This window comes from Physeter macrocephalus, chromosome 16 (genome assembly GCF_002837175.3).
Source record: "Physeter macrocephalus isolate SW-GA chromosome 16, ASM283717v5, whole genome shotgun sequence".
Lineage (NCBI taxonomy): Eukaryota > Metazoa > Chordata > Mammalia > Artiodactyla > Physeteridae > Physeter > Physeter macrocephalus.
In genome coordinates this window covers 19,035,975-19,046,017 of record NC_041229.1, presented here as the reverse complement: position 1 = coordinate 19,046,017, position 10,043 = coordinate 19,035,975, and positions in this window count along the sequence as shown.

Genomic DNA, 10,043 nt, shown 5'->3' with positions numbered 1-10,043 from the left:
AAAAGTCTCAGAGACAAGAAGGTTCAGGGAACATTGAACAGATTGGCTTATTTACTGTGAAGGGCATGAAAGGAAGTTGAGGGGAACTGCGTGAACGGTGGCCCAGAGGACCTCAAATGTCAGGCGGAGAGTTTGCAAATATTCTGTCAGCTGCAGAAAGCTGGTGGGGAATTTTGCAAAAGGTAATATGTTTCCAGAAGGCATCCTGAGGAAACTGGGGTTTTTTTGCTCATGAAGTAGCTCTAAATCCTAAGAAACGTCCCACTTAATTTGTCCCTGCTGTTGTAAATGCCAGTACTCCTTTTAAGCTTGCAAAAAACCAAAGCTGCTCTGAATGTAGTGAGCTCTTGGCTGATTTAAGTTTCTCCTTTCTTCTTCCACAGAAATGCCTATTGTGCCTAGCTCACAGGTCTAAAAGGACACAGGCCCAGCACGTGCCAAGGCAAAGCCATATCTGGGGATGTAGAGCCCTTGTGGAAATTAGAGCTTAACAATATATTAAGGATGGTTGTGTAACAAGCACCGTGAAATATTCATCTCATTCATAAGATTCAGAGAAATAAAATAAAAATTCCAGGGACAAGCTGCAATGGTGGAGAAATGTTAATGGCATTTTCTGATCTCAGAACACACTCTGCAGTCTTGAAACAGAACACACTAAAGGTGACAATGATCCCATAAAAAGAAGCAAAAGGAAAGGGACCCAGGGTAGGGACTCCTAATACCTGACAACAAAGCCCCACTGGGGGGCTTCCCTGGTGGCGCAGTGGTTGAGAGTCCGCCTGCCGATGCAGGGGACACGGGTTCATGCCCCGGTCCGGGAAGATCCCACATGCCGCGGAGCGGCTGTGCTCGTGAGCCATGGCCGCTGAGCCTGCGCGTCCGGAGCCTGTGCTCCGCAATGGGAGAGGCCACAACAGTGAGAGGCCCGCGTACTGCAAAAAAAAAAAAAAAAAGCCCCACTGGGAGAAGAGCCCATCACCAAGGTCAGGCCATGGATTTAGAAACACATGTGAGGAAGAGGAGGATGGCTATTCCCCCCCAGATCAGGTAAGAAAAAAGAAAATTATATTTTCCTTCTTAGATTTCCCTTTTCCTTTATTGGTTGGGAATTGCCTTCATCCAGCATTTAGCTTCCCTTGCCTCTTTGAGGTTATTTAAGCCTCTATTTTTGCCAAAATTCCCTTTTATTTATCTTATCCATTTTCTCTACATGGTCTTCATGCTTGTAAACTGGGTGCCCCAGGCCTTAGTGGTCTGTAGGTACAAAAGATATCCCATTAACCCTAATAGTTTAAGATTATCTGTTCACTGGGCCTCCAGCCCTCCTGAGAAGGCCTCCAGGTACGTCTAAGCATTGCCACGGGCATGTGCTTATGAACCTATCTGTCACCCTCATCACCCATCACTGGATGCCCAGCCTCATTGTCAGTGTTCTCTGCACAGGCAATAGCTCCAGGAAGTCACACCATTTCAAGGGTTAATTGAACTCTTCCTAAGAATGAAAATGCTCAGGCCAAAAGTACTGCCTTTAAATGATGCCCAAGCCTCTGTTCCTCAAGGTCCCAGAAAGGTGCAGGGTAGCACGCCCACGTGGAAACCATGGCCTTCCATGGCTCCATGCCTCCTTTTTCCACTGGACCTGAAATAACGTTGCTTGTGCCCAAATCACACAATTTTCCTTCAGCTTCTGTCTCTCATGCCCTGTTCCCAAGAAATAGAATAGGGGATGGATGCCATCCTATCCCATCACCCATGTTGTTGACTGTCTACCGTCTCCCTGTCTTACAGCTTAAAAAATATTGAACATCAAATACATGAAAAGTAAAAACAAAACAAAAACAAAAAACTACATACGCTGTCTTCTCCCTTCATCTAACAAATCACAAATGCTCTTGTACAGATCAGCTCACGCAGATAACTGAGAACCATAAGCCTTCTAGCCCCACAAACGGCCAACTCTAAATTTTGTGCGGGGCTCCTCCAGCTCTCCCTGCTCCACATTAAACAGCTCCCCTCCCACCTTGTCATAACACTGGTTTTACATAGTCATTTATAGCCTGAAATCAGTTTTCACAATTGGCAGTCCTCTGGTGTCAACTGTTGAAATCTGTTTGCCAAAACACTGTCTCATACGAGGCTCCAATTTGTTGTTGAATTGCTGCTCTTTGTCGTGAAAGGACAGTTTACCATTTTGGGCCAAGAACTGGATTTATAAGTGTTTATATAGCAATTTGCAAAATAGCATTTTAAGATGACTTCCTCGTATATGCTGTTAGGACAATATTTGCCTCCTGCAGAATGATGAATTGGAAAAAGCATGAACTTCAGTGTCATATAGACATGGGTTTGAATACCAGCTCTGGCATTTATGCTGTCTGTGAAAGTTTTAACTTCTCTGAGTCTCAGTTGTGAAATACAGCCGATAAAATATTGTCATGAGGATTCAATTATATATATAAGACATACATAACGCTCTTAGTTAAAGGGACTCAATAAATGGCAGCTATCATTATTCACACTATTTTAAAAATACATTGCCTTACCTATGGCTGCAGAAGAAAAACATTTCTAAACACTTGGGGATACTTTTCTTCTTCTGCAGAAGAAAAACATTTCTAAACATTTCTAAACCAGGGATGGTATATACATGGCATTCATGCTTCCTCTCTCTACTTCCATATACATAGCAGACATCATTCATCAATAACCATACTCTTTTCCAATGAGACTAAACTTGGCCTCAGAATCCTCAACACAGTGTTCTGCTATTTATTTAGTAAATAAAAATATAGGATACATGGTCACATTTGAATTTCAAACAAAAAAATAAGTAATGTTTTAGTATATGTGTATCCCATGTAATATTTGGGATATATATATATATATAATTATTATACTAAAAATATTCATTATTTATCTGAAATTCAAATGTAGTTGGGAATCCCATATTTTATCTGGCAACTCTTGTGGTTTGCATGTGAGTTGAAATTGACTTGTCATCCCTGACCTCTGATTAATCATGACTTTGGGCTATCAAATGACTAAAACTCAATTCTAACTAGTTTTAGGGATAAAAGGTAGTTAATTATTGGGCACAGCTGGGAATTGCAGGGGTGGCTCTAACATCGGGCACTGTTGGCTTCTTTCTGCAGCTTCTTTCTGCAGCCCAATAAATCTGCTACTGGGGGTGCTTTCTTCTCCACCTGACAGAGAAGAAGTCACCCCCAGTAGCAGATTTATTTATTCCCAGCTTAACAACCAAGGGATTTCCTTTTCCCAACTTCTATTTGTCAATCCATATCATTCTGATCGGCTTAGCTTAGGCCTTGCACTCACTTCTACAATTGATGCCTTACAGATGGGAGTGACCACGGGTCACAGGCTGTATACTGGATCATAGGTTTATGCCTGTAAGTGGGGTTGGATTACGGCACCTTAAAGGGTAGCCCACCAGAATCCTTCAGCATGGGAGAAGTACCATTCCCAAAAGAAACAGGATGCCTGGCAAAAATAACAACAACATCAACATGGATCCATTTCCATTCTGAACTGCCTGTTTTTATAGAATTAGAGAAAGCCTTCACTATACAGGAAGGTCAGAATCTGCAGTTGAGAGACAAATATGTAATAAACTCTAGTAAACCCAAGGTGTGAGGGCACTTTGGAAGGCAAATAAAGAGTGACCCGACACAAGCAAATGCATTGTTGCAGAAAGATGCAGGGAGAAAGAGAGATTGTGTGAATGATTGACAGGGACAGTAAGAACTGCTGATAAGTGCTCCTTAGGGAAGCATTTTTGACTCTGTATTGGTTTTCAAATAGTTCTGAAGCATGGAAAAATTCCATGTTTTCCTCATGCCTTTGAAACACCTGTCTGTCAGAACCCAAAGGGCTGACTACAAGAGGTTTTTAAAGAGTTATCCGCCTGCCAGTGTTTGTAGCTGTATGCTGCAGACAGTAAAAGCAAAGGCCATGCAGCCACACTGTCAGGGTTTGAATCCCAGCTCATCATCTGCTGGCTGATGAACTTGGACACGTTACCTAATAAGACATGTCCAGTGCTCCTGCACTGAGGTGAACTGCCATTGAGACAAGGGCTCGCCCTCAAGACAGGGCTATCTTGAGCAACATGGTCCATGAGTGGAAAAAAAAAAAAAAGAAGTATGCATAGCAGGGGACTGTAAGCAGGGCAGGTAATACAAACTGAAAAGACCATCCTTTAAGAAATGAGCTCACCCCATCACCATCCCCAACACCAGTGTCCCACAGAATCCTAGGATTCTGTGGGACACTTTCTATACACACTATCTATAACAAAAGATCTCTAAGAGGGGATTATCCAAAAATGCTATGGGGGAAACAGAGACAAGATGGGGGAAGAGGTAAATCTTGAAGAGCTTGGATATGTGTTCACCAAAAGAAGATGACATCTCAATGTGACTCTGAAGGATCACTATGAGTACACCAAACTGAACAGAGAGGCTCAAGCAATCACAGAGGTGTAAATATGCATGGCAACACCTGCAAACCTCTTTTCACTCTCAAACCTCAGATGCTCATCTGCTACACACTCAAAGGCTCCCCTGTTCTGTTGTGAAAGGGGGAAATACGTAAATTATTTTATGTGTTTATTTTGTTTCTAAAAAGGTAGGAATTGAAACAGACACCATCGTCTCTTTCAATGACATAAATCTCCTGGAACATAATTGTGAATTGGAGGGGAAGCATTGGGAGCTCTTAGAACGTGGCATGTTTAGACAATATGAGAAATAGGGGTAGAGTAGACTGAAGGGATCCATGGGGAGTTGCAGGGAATAAAACCTAGAAGAGCAAAGGGACCTGGACTGAAAAGCCTTCTATGCTGTATAAGGCATGTGAACTTTATATGATAAACAAAGGGGAATCAAGAAAAGTTTTCAAGTAGAGGATTGATAAAATATGATACTGTTAAATGTAAGTTACTTCGCAATAATAACGTCCATAGCTGTGTAGGCGGCTTCTAAAATGGCTCCTAATGATCCCTACTTCCTGGTGTCCACACCCTTGTATGACACTTTCCCCTTGAATGTGGCCTAGACCTCATTATTTGCTTCTTACGAATAGAAGATGGCAAAATGATGGAATGTCACTCGGAGGTTAGGTTCCAAAAAGACTGTGTCCTCTGTCTTGCTGGCCCTCTCTTGACCTCTTGCTTGCTCACTCCTGATGAAAGCCAGCTGCCCTGTTTGAGGTGCACCATGGGGAAACCCATATATCAAGGAATAGAGGAAGTCCTCCAGCCAACAGCAGCCCACAGGAAATAGAATCTTACCAACACCCACATGAGTGAGCTTGCAAGCAGATGGTCTTTCAGTCAAGCCTTCACATGAGACTGCAGCCCAGCCAACACCTTGATTATAGCCTTCTCAGGGGTTTTGAGCCAGAGGCACATAACTTAGTTATGCCCAGATTAAGTTGGGGTAATTTGTGCTACAGCAACGTACAACTAATACGATAGCTAACACTTAGTGGGCTCATACTCCCTTCCAGGCACTTTGTTAGCACTGTACATGCATTAATGATCTCATCCAATCTTCAGGGAGAACTTCATGAGGTGGGTTCAAGATCCCATTTTACAGGTGAGCATCCTGAGGCTTAGACACCTGTGTGGCCTAGGAACTCTTCCTAGGCCACACAGGTACTGAGTAGTTTAGCTAGGATTCTCACTTTACTCTTCCTTAACCCCAGAATGTTAATTCTGAACCACCACACTGTATATTGTCTTGGATGCAGCAGAGTCCTGTGGAGGTGGGGGGCGGGCAGGAAGGGGATAGGGGGATGAGGGAGGCATGGGCTTCTGGAAAACCCCTCATTAAGTCTACAGAAAATTGGAGGAGAGTAACTAAGAGCCGATCATTTTATTTCACCTTTAAAGGCTATTAAACACAACATACTGTAATGGAATTAGTGACCTTTTTAAAACATTTACTCACTCATTACTACTTGATAAAATTATGAGTTAATAGTCTTTTTACACCTACAAATGATACAATAAACCATTCATCTGAAGGAGAATCATCTGGTTCCACCAACTCTCTGGTTCATTTCAGGAGGCACTGGGAGTCTGTAAAAAGCCAGTCAGAGACTCTGGGAAGGAACAGAGCTTCTTAAGCCCCCCACTTCCCTGTAATCCAGCCTGACACTGGCAGATGCCCCTCAGGCCGCCCCCCCCCCACACCCGCTCATTCCTCTGGTCCACCCCTCATCTGTTCATCTGGCAGAGTGCTGGGAATGCCCTCCTTAGCCAAAAATATCTTCACAGTTGCCTGGGGAGAATAGTAGCTTGGACAGGAGTACAGAAATGGGGGTGGGCAGAAGCAAAGGAAAATTGTCCACTTTCCAGTTTTGCTGGCACATTGTGAAACTTTCAGAGAAGAACGGAAGGCTTGGTGTGAGAGGGAGATGTCAAAACACCTGGTGGCAGGTGCAGGTGTCTGGGAGAATGGAGGAGAGGACAGGGCATGTCCAAGATGGCTTCTTTGGCCCACGGATGGACAGCTGCTCTCTCAGGGGGGATTATACTAGCCTTTCTAGCTCTACTGCTTGCATCCATACGAAATCTCCTTTCTCCCATACTCCCCCTTCCCTTTTCCTCCTTCAGTTTAGAAGCTCCTCCTCTCCCCTTAATCAACTCTAACAAAATGGCTGACAGAAAATGTCCCAGAGACACCGTAGAATTAGCCACGCGTTACAAGTAGAAGGTATAAGGAACTTTTGACTGACCAGGATAATTAGAGAGAGGGAGGTGTTGTTCAAATAAAACTAGTCAAATTGTGGTACAAAATGTACGAAAATGTTAAGTTTTTTGGCTAAAATTATTTCCAACATTTAAGAGTGCATTTGTCATCCTGCATACGTCATCTAAATCTGTAAACATAATGTAATACTTTCAGAACACAGAACATGGTATAAATTGCTTGAATAAAAAAGTGGCCATAGTTTAACATCTGTTAAGATAATTCACTGTGGTTACCTTTATCTTAGCTGAAGTCTCCTTTTTATGCCCCTAATATTAAAACTAGACCCAGGTTGGGCAGGTATAGCAGCTTCTTCACCCTCCTCCTCTCCACGCCCCCTCTGTCTAAAGCCAACACTCTCATGGCCCTAACATATCACATGAAGATCAATGCCTCACTGCAGAGCTAGACTTGGCTCCACACATGCTACGTGTCAGGCAACATAATAAGACCATCACATGCATTTTTACCATTTCTTCTTCAAGATCACTCTTAGAGGAGGAAACTGAGGCTTAGTGAGATTAGGTAATTACCCAACCAGGAAGTAATGGATGAGGAAGTGAATTCAGGCGGTCTGCCTTAGGCATCTACACTCTTAATCCTAGCGTGGCCGCCTGCTCTGGACATCTGCTTACCTTTCCTTTCCAGCGTGGACCATTGTGTTCTCTCGGAGGAGCTATTGTCAGAGACATTGGAACCACACACATTGGGCTACAATGTCGGGGGGATCATTCACCATTGTCTGCTCAAAGCCCAGCTCTGCACCTGGCAGTATGTAAACTGCAATAAATATTCATCGCATTAAATTTCATTAAACAATTGGACTTATCTTGTTTATAAATACGCTGACAAATTTCTGCTATATAAATCATAATCTGTCAACGTAATAATCCTCCCCTGAACAGCCCAAAAGTAAATGGCCAGGTGAAAGCATGTTGGCTTTGGCACTGTTTTAACCTGGGTTCCTCTGAAAGCATGTAGTCTATTCTGGTAACTGGTCTGAGGAAACAGGAGTGGGAAACTGAGTAGAGAAAAACATGGGAGGACAGAAAGCTGACTCAATGGTGAGTCCTCGAGTTGGATCACCACTGGATCATGGGTGGGGAGCCAAGTAGAATGTGCCTCAGCACCGTCCATGTGAAAGACAGAAGAGCATCCACCCACCGGCTCCATCCCCCCTTGGTCAGAGGCTGCCCCCTGGGGTATTAATGCACCTTCACATCCAGGCTGCACAGACAGGTACCCCAAATCAGAGAAGCCTGGGCAGAAAGTGAGAAGTGTGTGTGGAAGTTAGGTAAGGCCCTGGCAGATCACACTGTGGGGAAGGAGGTGCTACAGCACAGGCTGGAAAAGGAACTGAGCTGGGAGGATGTGAGGCGGCCGCAAGAAGCACCCAACACAGGCCCCACCTGGGCAAGAAGTCTACAGGGAATACGAGGGTGCTGGGGCTAGAGGTTCAAATGGCAGAGGGCACCTAAGGTCTACACCAGCCCTGTTCCAGAGATGTTTGGAAAGTGCATTTCCTCACTCTCAAATCATCAAATTAGAGGTCTATTCAGATTAAAACCTTCCTTTTAAAATGCCAATAACTGAGAGGGCCAAAGTTAATTTTACTGGTCCTTCAAAACTACTGTGAATGGCTTAATGAGATTGCAAGCTAGGAAATGTGAGTTCAGACGGAAAATAATGGGAGGGGGTTAAAGAAAGGTGATATATGACTGTCACACCTGGTAAATGTGCAGTAGGGAGTTTTGTGGGCTGACACATTGGCCACACCATGTCCAGCATGTGTAAGTGTATCAGCGTGACCTGAAGCAGCGACATGGAACGTACGACTCTACGTTGGTATTAAGCCTGCTTTTTTTGAGCTCTCGTATGAGATGAGAAGTATAAATATACACTCATAAAAGAAGTGGCAGGACTGCTGCCATGTTCGTCCTGCCTGACGTCTGCGGCACAAGAGCTTCTGCTGCAGAATCCAGACAAGAAAGAAAGTCTTCTATGCTCTGAAAAGACCACAAGCTATGGATAACAATATGCTAAAACACTCTAAAATCAGAATGCTAGTCAACAGCTAGTCAGTCAAAGACGCTAGAGGCAGCCCCTACTCCGCCCATCTGCTCCGGCAGTATAAGAAGAAGAATGAGAAACAGAGAGCGCATGAGTGAATGAGCACATACACACCATTCATCTTGCACGAAAAAGAGAATTTGGGCCTAGACCTTTAAGAATTTGTTAAAATTTCAGCTGCTTTACTTCCAGCTTCTATGATGGGCCCCTCTTCTCCCTGAAGACCTGCCTAAAATGTGAGAAAATAAAACATGCTCGGATTTCAAAGCAAAACACATCGAGAGTGGCAAGAAAATCACTAACTTACTTCACTTGCAATGGTTGCAGGATCGTCTACTGCCATCGTTAACTCCGAAGCTAAGAAGCTGAAAATGAGATTAGTGATATCAGTACACACTGTCTTCAGCAAGTGCTTGGTAAGGAGCAGCCCGGGTATCATCTGGAAAGTAAAAGTGCTTCATTAAAATGAATGTCCAAGAACAGTTATGAGACTCAATGAAAAAACAGTGTTAAGTATAATACCTGTAAAGAACTTCATCCCTTTTTCAAATAATCGAATATTATTATAGAAGTTTGAAACCTCTTCTTGCAAGTCCTTGATTGTGTGCTTCCTGCCAGTTCCAGAGGCAGAAGAAGTTGAAGTCATGAATACTGAATGTACCACTTCGAGATAAGTTTTATTTAGAGGTCTGTGCATGAGATAAATATATGTAGTTTATTAAAATGTACTGGGTTTATGTAGATAAGAAATTTTGCTTCTATGAAAATAAGCCTTTAAAAAAGATCCCTATTTTTTTAAATAAATAAGATTAATTTGGAGAATAGTTCATAAGAATTTTCCCTCAAATCCCAGAAATTATAACTTCAATGAATTATTTTTCTCTGTTTTAAAGTACTAAAGAGAAACGGGCGCGGAGCTGCCGAAGAGACAGGAGGCTTTTTCTTGCCTCTTTGCTTCCTGGGGCGCGAGGAGAGGGGATTAAGGGCACCGCGTAAAGGAGCTCCAGAAACGGGCGCGAGCCGCGGCTGTCGGCACGGACAGCAGAGACGGGAGTGGGACACTAGGGTTGCTGCTGCCGCCACCAAGAGGCCCGTGTGCGAGCACAGGTCACTCTCTACACCGCCCCTCCCGGGAGCTTGTGCAGCCCGCCACTGCCGGGGTCCCGGGATCCAGGGACAGCTTCCCCGGGAGAA